General features: G+C 44.7%; 1 pseudogene; it reads right to left on the reverse strand.

Annotated features, from left to right (window-relative positions):
* Positions 1–1,141: 1,141 nt before the first annotated feature.
* LOC134933809 (5S ribosomal RNA) lies at positions 1,142–1,259 on the reverse strand (annotated as a pseudogene).
* Positions 1,260–9,045: the final 7,786 nt, after the last annotated feature.

The following is a 9,045-nucleotide window of genomic DNA, read 5'->3' on the forward strand; positions in this document are numbered from 1 at the left end:
AAAAGTTATATTCCTATGCACACACTTCCTGAGAACTACCGGAACCGGAAGTGATGTCATCTGCTCCAATTTCCGGATTTCTAACATAAATACATTCCTTCCACAGTCCTCTATCAGCCTTGATAAAGAGTGGCAAACTCGAAACGCGTTGGCTGAGGACCATTGCATGTTGGATAACACACCGCTCGTCTTTGGGAGAAAGGTACGGCCATCGTTTTTTTTACTGTATTTAGCCTATAGGTGCCGGTTCTTGTAGACTGAATATTGGTCCTCCCAATCCCAAACACGGGCGGTGCTTTCCGGCAATCAATGTTTTATTCATTAATTTTTTTAATTCTTTTATAAGATTTTTTTATTAAAATTTGTTATACTTTTCAAATGAGCCTCCATCTTCTTGATAAAAAGACAAAGATACCTTGATGTGACTGGAATATATAAGAACATCGTGAGTACTGGTACGCCCTTCTGTACTTTAAAGATACCTTTATATGAGGATATTACACCTAACCAGTGTAAGTTAGGTACGCACTGTAGGAATCAACCTCGTGCACTGTTCTTTTGTACTTTATTGGGACATGGTCTTGTCTTAAAAAGATACCATGATATGTCTGCCTCCAATTCCTACTGTGTAAGTTGAGGTACGCGTTCACCTCATGTGAATATCCTATCGGAATAAGTGTGGCTCCTAAGTCTTCTGAAAAGAAACCTTTATGGGCTTCATTATATCTTTTATTATGTAAGCTAGGTACATCTATTAAGATAAACTACATATAGGAATAACCAGATAAGAGTAATTCATCTGTAATTTGGGTTCAATATATGATCTACAATCATTGCAATCCTTATTTTTCATGCATCGTCTGAAATTCTATGGAGGAATATTATTAAGAATATAAAGGGGAAAGAAGAGACACCATAAAGTCAACATACCCCGTTATCTAGATAAGTATCAATATTTTCTCTCACTCTCAGCGCCAACCCTCTTTTTCCACTCTCCACTACTTTACTGTTATATGTCACCTCGTATTTGTTTTTTCTTTTCTTTTTTAAGGGAGAAGAGGACACCAAACTCCAACTTGCCTCCGGGCGACTGAGATTAATTTATACCCCTGGATCCGTAGTAGTATTCTCCTAAATGGAATGCCCACAGTGCCTGGTATTTCCAGGTGGTCTCCCATCCAAGTACTGACCAGGCCTTTCCTGCTTAGCTTCCGAGATCTGACAAGATCGGGCGTATTCAGGATGGTTTGGCTATGGGCAAGTCCTTATGGAGGATGGAAGAAGAGTAAGTACTGTGGGCATTCCATTCAGGAGAATACTACTCTAGATCTTCTTACTTTGGCCTTCTTCCTGTCTACTCCTATCTTTATATCTGTCTACTTTCATCACAGATTTTGGACCTTTTAGCACCCTACTTACTCAGTGAGAACTTGGATTCCTCCTATTAGCTGGAGCGCTGCCAATTTATTGTGGGCTCCGGTACCTGTAGAGCGGCTGAGAGTGCTATCTATATAATTCTGTAAGTCATGTGTATCCTGATAATGCATTGTGATTAAACCTGAACGTTGTGTGGCAGAGACAGCAGATTTTCATCTGAAAGTAATGTGGAGGATCCAGACCAGGTTTTAGAAGCAGTAGCAGACTCCCAGGTGTGTGATCAGCAGCACCTGGGATTTTCTCATATAAGGGTTTCCAGGACAGAGTCCCCTGGTTCTCGATGGTGGAATAGCTACCCGAGTGATAGGCCGGGTTGTGTGGGTTAGACTAGGGACCACTGGAGCCTATCAAGAGTCTGCTATGCTGTGAGTACCTGTATGCTACTGCCTGTAATACCGGCTGTATGGAATCAACTTGCTATATGGTGACCTGCTGTGCAAAATAAATACCGAAAGTGTTCATCTAAGTCCCCATGTGTGTGATCCTTGTCACAAGTGGTGGAGAATGCAAGCAAGGACACAGTGTACAGCAGAAAGTGTCGGTAAGCATACTGGTGTTTAAACTGCAACTTTTTCCTTTTCTTCCTCTCTGGTTATGCAGTGCAAGTAGCAGCCTTAAAGGGCCATAGCATTATAGGCAGACTGTTTGCTGTTATGTGGTAAATAGCCAGCAAAACAGGCGGCTGCTGGCCTGGACTGTTTGATAAGCCTGACACATTATATTAAACCTCCAAGGTTTGTACTTAAAGGGGCCACGCAGGGCAACATGGAGGAGTTACTAAAACAATTTTCTGAACTTGCAGCTGGGCAACAAACCCAGATTCAAATGTTACATGAGAGGCAACAAGCCCAGATTCAGATGTTACATGAGGGGCAACGAACCCAGGCTGGAAGACAGCAAACTCAAATACAAATGTTATGCGATGAGTTAAAAGCGCTTAAAAAAATCTGAGCCAGAGCGGGAAAGGCTACCAAAGCTCACCCCAGCAGATGATATAGAGGCATTCCTTTACATGTTAGAGCGCACGGCCACGTGCTTGGGATGGCCTGCGGAGGAATGGTCTGACAGGCTGGCTCCCTGTTTAACACGGGAGGCCCAGCGGGCATATGTGGACATGACTGTGGCTGAGGCACACTCCTATCCTGGCCTGAAAAAGGCTATACTGGATACGATTGGAGTGACGGGGCCCAGCAAAGCCCAAGAATTCCATGACTGGCGGCTGGAGGGCTCTGAGCCTCCCAGGATTCAGCTGGCCAGACCAGCCTGACTGACAAGGGCCTGGTTGCAGCCGGATAAAAACTCTGCAGTACATACTGTGGAAGTAGTCACACTGGACCAGGCTATGCGAGTGTTATACTGCTCAGTGCAGCAGTGGGCCCTTCAGGCTGACCCCGCAGACTTTCGAGGAGTTGGCGGTGGTGATTGAGTGGCACTTGATGCTGGGAAAGCTGAATAAAGCCAGGTCAGGATACGGGCCAACACCTAAACCCAGGACTCAGGTCCAAGTAGTTAAACCACAGGCTCCACCTCCCTTGGTGTGCTTTGAGTGCGGCAAGCCTGGTCATGTACGGCGGGACTTCCCAAAACAGGGCGAGCCGGTGGATTGCAGTGCAGGGAAAACGGCTCGGCCGTTGGTCAACATGGTGGTGGTGGGGGTATCCCAAGAAGAGTCCTCCATGTTCCGGGTGCAGGTACATGTGGGAAACCAGGAGATTTGGGCCCTGGTGGATACCGGCAGTGAGCTCACCATTGTCGCGGCCAACGTGGTTCCCCTGGGAGCTGTCAAGGTCCAGCCTCCTGTCAGGGTGTTGCGCATCCATGGCGATGTGGAGGAGTGCCCACATGTCTACTTACCCCTGGTCGTTCAAGGTCGGTCGTTAAAGGTGGTGGCGGCGGTGACCTCCAGACCCCCGTATCGACTGATCCTGGACCGGGACTTTCCATTGCTGCAGGAGCTGGTTACCTGGCATGCTACCCACAAACTGTGAAACAACTCAGAAGCCAGAGACCAGAGACTACCAAAGTTTAGCATCCGGGAGAGAGGCTGCTGGTCCAAGACCTTCCCAAGAGACTGAGTCTGAGGCACATTGGAACCCAGTTGGTGAGAAGATATCATTGCAGGACTTTGGGAGAGATCAACGTGATGACAGCAATTTGGCACACGCCTTTGAGACTGTTAAAGTAGTTAACGGCAGGGTAGTTAATGCTTTACCATCAGAGGGTGTACCATATTTTGTGTTGAAAAATGATTTGCTGTATCGTGTCGTTACTTTACAAGGGAAACGGGTAGATCAGCTCTTGGTTCCCTGAAAACTGGAGCGGTTGGTGTTAGAAGATGCCCATACGCATTTGTGGGGTGGCCATCTAGGGGAGGAGAAAACACTCCAATGCATCCAGTTAAGGTTCTTTTGGCCCGGCATCTATGCTTCCGTTAAGAAGTATTGTCAGGAATGCCCAGTCTGCCAGAGGACAGCCCCTCGGCCAGAGTTTAGAGCTCCACTGGTACCCCTCCCTATAATTTCCGTACCATTTTAGCGGATTGGTATGGATCTGATAGGGCCAGTGGAAAAATCTGCTCAAGGGCACCAATACATATTGGTGGTAGTTGATTATGCCACCAGATACCCAGAGGCTATACCCCTGCGCAATATGAAATCTGGCACTATTGTCAGAGAGCTACTAACCATGTATACCCATTTAGGAATACCAAAAGAGGTCTTAACGGACCAGGGTACACCTTTCGTGTCTAAACTCATGAAAGATTTATGTCGGTAGCTAAACATAAATGGGATAACCACCTCGGTGTACCACCCGCAGACAGATGGCCTGGTAGAAAGATTTAATAAAACCCTTAAGCAAATGATAAAGAGGGCAGTGTCACAGGAAAAACGAGATTGGGATCTGCTCCTACCTTATTTAATGTTTGCGGTTAGAGAGGTACCCCAATCCTCTACAGGGTTTAGTCCCTTCCAGCTCCTCTATGGCAGACAGCCCAGAGGAATTCTAGATCTCTAAAAAGAAGGGTGGGAAGAACAACCCTGCCAGGACCCTAACGTCGTTCAGTTTGTGGCCCAGTTTTACGGCCGCTAAGGCAGATTGCGCCACTACTGAACAGACTGATAAAGCTAAATATTTATCTTATATAAAACCCTTTATGAGGTCTAAGAACACTGTACGCTATTTACGTATGGAGTACCGTAAGGGTACGCTCGTTGCGTAACGATCGCTTAGCCGTGGTCGAGACGCTCAGGCGTCACGTTCGCTCACGGCCGAGAGATCACAGGCAGGCACGCTATTGGCTGCCGACTAACGTAATGATTCGCTATAGCGTAGCGGACGCTCGGGACCACGAGGAGATCACCAGCGGCGCTGACGCTCACAATGTTAAACCTTTAAATCTAAACCATAAACAATGTAATATGCTGTAAAACCTTAGTGTAGAGATAGGGTGTAGATGCAACACAGTGTAACCTTATTAACTTAAAAGCTGTTTGAGCGTCACCGACGCTCTGTGAATACTTAACACTATAAGAAATACACAGATACCGTGCTTAGGGTCCAACGCCTAATATGTATATTATGAATGTTATACTTGCAAAAGAATTAATACAATACAAGTCATACACTACAATATAACATAGACTACCTAACCAGATAACTACACAGGAAATACAATACAATACTATTATGTTTAAGAGAGTACGAGAGAAAGAGAAGAAGAGAGAGAGAGAGAGATATGGCCCATAACATCAAGAAAGACAATATGATTGCGGAGAAAACTTACGCACAAAGGAAACGATCGCATGCGCCTCTGGACATCCAGCTCCCGATTTTCAGCAATGATAACCGTTGAAGAGTGAGAGCTGGATGTGATCGGCTTGTCTATTTATGCCCCACACACAATACAATTCAATGGTCCCTACAATCTCATTGTTCATTGGACACAGGAATTCCTCCTCGCATTATAACAAAAGGTCATAGGTTGATTCATACAGGTGGGCCGTGACTATTTCCAACAGCTCAGGTGGGAGGGAAACTGGGTTTCCCGCCGCATGGATAAGTAAGTGCAAATACAGTAAATGTTCATAAACTTCTTATGTCCATAACTATTCGCACGAGCGATTAATCCGCTTCAAACCAACACCGAAATATTGCTAATTAAATACTCTTCCGATGGGTACTAAACACCACTGTATTACTCCTGTCTGACCCTTCGTATCAAACAAAGGGGGATTTCTCTGTTCATGAACATTCTATATTAACCAAACTTTCAGAATCTATCAAAGGGACCATGATCTACAAAATACATTATATAGTGGAAATATGTAACGATTGGGTCGCACGCTACGAACACATGAACTCTACCGTAAATGCACATACCGCGCACCCGCGGGTGCCCGCAACAGCGAGTATGCGCACGCACGGGAGAGCGCACGCATGCGCAGCGCAGTCCTGTGTGAGGTGCAAATATGGCAGTGTGCATAGAGATATTTTTCTGACTTTGACAGTCCACCCTTTGGCAGTCAACAATAACTGCCACTTCCTAAAACATTTCAAAACGAGAAAAATATATGTCAGGGGTTAATACATTTACATGGTTGGGTAGGGGAGGAGAGGAGAAGGTGGGAAAAGGGTATGACCTAGTGTGATAGCAGAAGCATGTGTGTATGAATCCGTGCTTGGGGGTCATGTATCATCGTGCCGTACGTGTTTTAAATCAAGCTTCGAGGTATTGCGAAGTATACATTTGAATTCCTTCTTATCCCGTGGTACGGGTCTGTGGATGGGCTGTCAAACTTTACCGAGCTCTTTTCGGATTTTGAACAAAATGGGGAGCACATTTTAGTTGATGATACATGAATGGGGGAATATGTGATTGCTGGTATCTGTGCCTGTATTCCCTATACTATGTGTGTAATTACCTGAAGGTTGTAGAGATGAAGAAAAGACATAATTACGGTAAATGCAGTGGTATTCTATGTCAGGTAAATGAACATTTGTCGGTTGAAGTCTTGTTCGGTGTCTGTTGAATGCAGTCTTCTTTGTGCTTTTGCCCATAAGGTGCGAGCAAAAGCTTTGTCAATGTCCATAGATTTACAAAAGTGTTGGGCTAGCGTAATTTTAAAATTTCTAGGGAAACTGGGGATCTATGGCAAAGTTCATCAAAAATCTGTGTATCAGGTTGTCAAAACTTCTTCTTTAATCCATCTTTTGTCTGTATATCGGCTCATCAAATTCCTCGTCCAAGTGGGTCTTTTTACCTTGGTGGAAAACGGAAAAACAGGTGAAAGAAACGGACCGTAGAAATCGCATTTTCATCACATCATTGTTTCTACATTTGGGTCATAAATCAAATCCATGGGAATTACAGTTTCCTCACTCCTTAAACTCATCACCCTGGTACTTCGTTTGCACTTCATTAAAGCCTGACCGCATCTAAATATCAAGCCAATCGTTATGATAACACCTAAGATACATAGGAGAAACTTCCCTACATCCATTATGACTCCTTGATCCCATTCTCCTAAACCGGAGAACCAATTTCGCGGGTTCAACCATGACACCCAACCAGTCAGCTCATTACTCACAGCAGCAAGGGTGAGATTGTGTCTCCTGCGAAATTCCCACTTCAGTTGGAGAATATCGTCCATCTTTTGGTCTATGACCTCGACCGGGTCCTCGGTACTATTTGTAATATATGTGCAACATTTCACGCCGTACTGCGTTGCCAGTGTGACACAATATCCACCTGTTACTGCCGTGAGATAATTGAGAATCATTCTATGCTGAACTAGTTCTGTTTTATAAGCTTGAAGTTCTCTTCCAGTATACCTAAACGTGTCATCATACATTTCTGTGATATTGTCTAACAAATTTGCGAGCGCTGATATGTATTTATAATTCAACACTCCTCTGGCGGTGCGAGTGAAATCTAACGCGATTAGAACCTGAATCCCGGTGGATTCATGGATCATGTCAGAGGCCGGATGCTCTGTTCTTTCTATCAGGTGCCGTTTAACTACGTGCTCGTAATGGGTGTGAGTATAAGGAGCTTGGGCTACACGGTGTATATCCTTCATTTTGGCATGTGATACAGTCATTACTTCAGGCAGTACTTTTCCAATATAACACAATCCTTCAGAGTTTGGGGCAAGCCACTTATACGCCTTCCTCCCGCATATGAAATATGCATCATCGGGGAGAACATATGGGACGGAGTAGGACATAACCATATTACACATCTTCCATGTGAAATCTCCTAACCCTAATTCTCCCATCTGTCTAGTACACGTATCAGCTTGTACGATATGTGCACAGTATCCTGGTGATACCTCTCCAACTCTCGTAATCCTATTTCCTAGGGTATACCTATATCGGAAAGATTTTCCTCTACTGGCTATGTGGCGTACAAGCTCTGTATCTGTCGGCATTCTATCTGCTCTATATGAAAAGGTCATGGTTTGGTTACTCCATGACACTTCCCAATTTCCCGGCTTTCGGGGATTGGAAATGTTAAAACATATGAGGTATCTATCCACATGATATTGGTGGAGCTTCAAACTAGGAGGACTGGAGATATTAAACCTCCTGTCCACCGGCCTCCCACCACTTAGCTCAAGTACCTCCCCTATCGTTAAAGGAAATGGTACTAGTCCTGATTTGCTATGACCTTGAGGTACTTGAGAGCATACCCAACAGTCTGTTTGATTTAGCACACTACCCACTAAGGAGTGATAGTCACTCAAGGGATGCCGGTCCATGTGGATATTAAAACTGGATTGGCATTTCTTAATGCACCCATCCTCGACTACATTGTCACAGAGCCTACAGATACAGTTTTCTTCAGCTAACAATCCTTCACAATTCCTTCTATGGTCAATGCTATCGGATCGTTTTCTGATACTCGCCTTTGCTTGTTGATTATGTTGTTCTCGGAAAACTACGCCTCCATCTCTGTCATCAGAACCCATTCCAGAACCTCTCTCGACCTCCATGGTACTCTCGCCGGAACAGACTGCTCTGGTCAACATCATGGTCAACAGGAAAATCCGGATCACAGTCTCTTGGGGCAAGTCCATCTTATAGGAGGAAACGAAGAAGAATGAGAAGGGGGAAAAATAATTTGAGGGAGGGAGGATGGGAAGTGGAGAAAAACAATAAAAGGGAACAGGGAATCGACAACTGCTTTTGATCTTGTGATTCTCGATGCTCAGGTGCCGCCTCAGTCCTCTTGGAACAGACACTCCAGTGATACAACTTCCTCTACCGTCTGTTCCTTATCACGGGACCTCTCTGGATCAGCAACCTTCTTACAATGGGACGAATGAACCCAAGTCTCTCTCTCGGCAACCTTCAATGCTGTAGTGCTAGTCAATAAGACTTGGTATGGTCCTTCCCATCTGTCAATAAGGCAACCTGAGCGTAGAAAATTCCGTATCATTACATAATCCCCAGGTTCAATGTCATGACAATTACTATCTGGTAAATCAGGAATCACCAACTTCAAATTATCATTTTGATTCCTTAGCTGTTTACTCATGTTAATCAAGTACTTTACAGTCACTTCATTGTTACACTTCAAATCATCCTGAAGGGTTAATCATAACA

Source organism: Pseudophryne corroboree, chromosome 1, assembly GCF_028390025.1.
Source record: "Pseudophryne corroboree isolate aPseCor3 chromosome 1, aPseCor3.hap2, whole genome shotgun sequence".
Lineage (NCBI taxonomy): Eukaryota > Metazoa > Chordata > Amphibia > Anura > Myobatrachidae > Pseudophryne > Pseudophryne corroboree.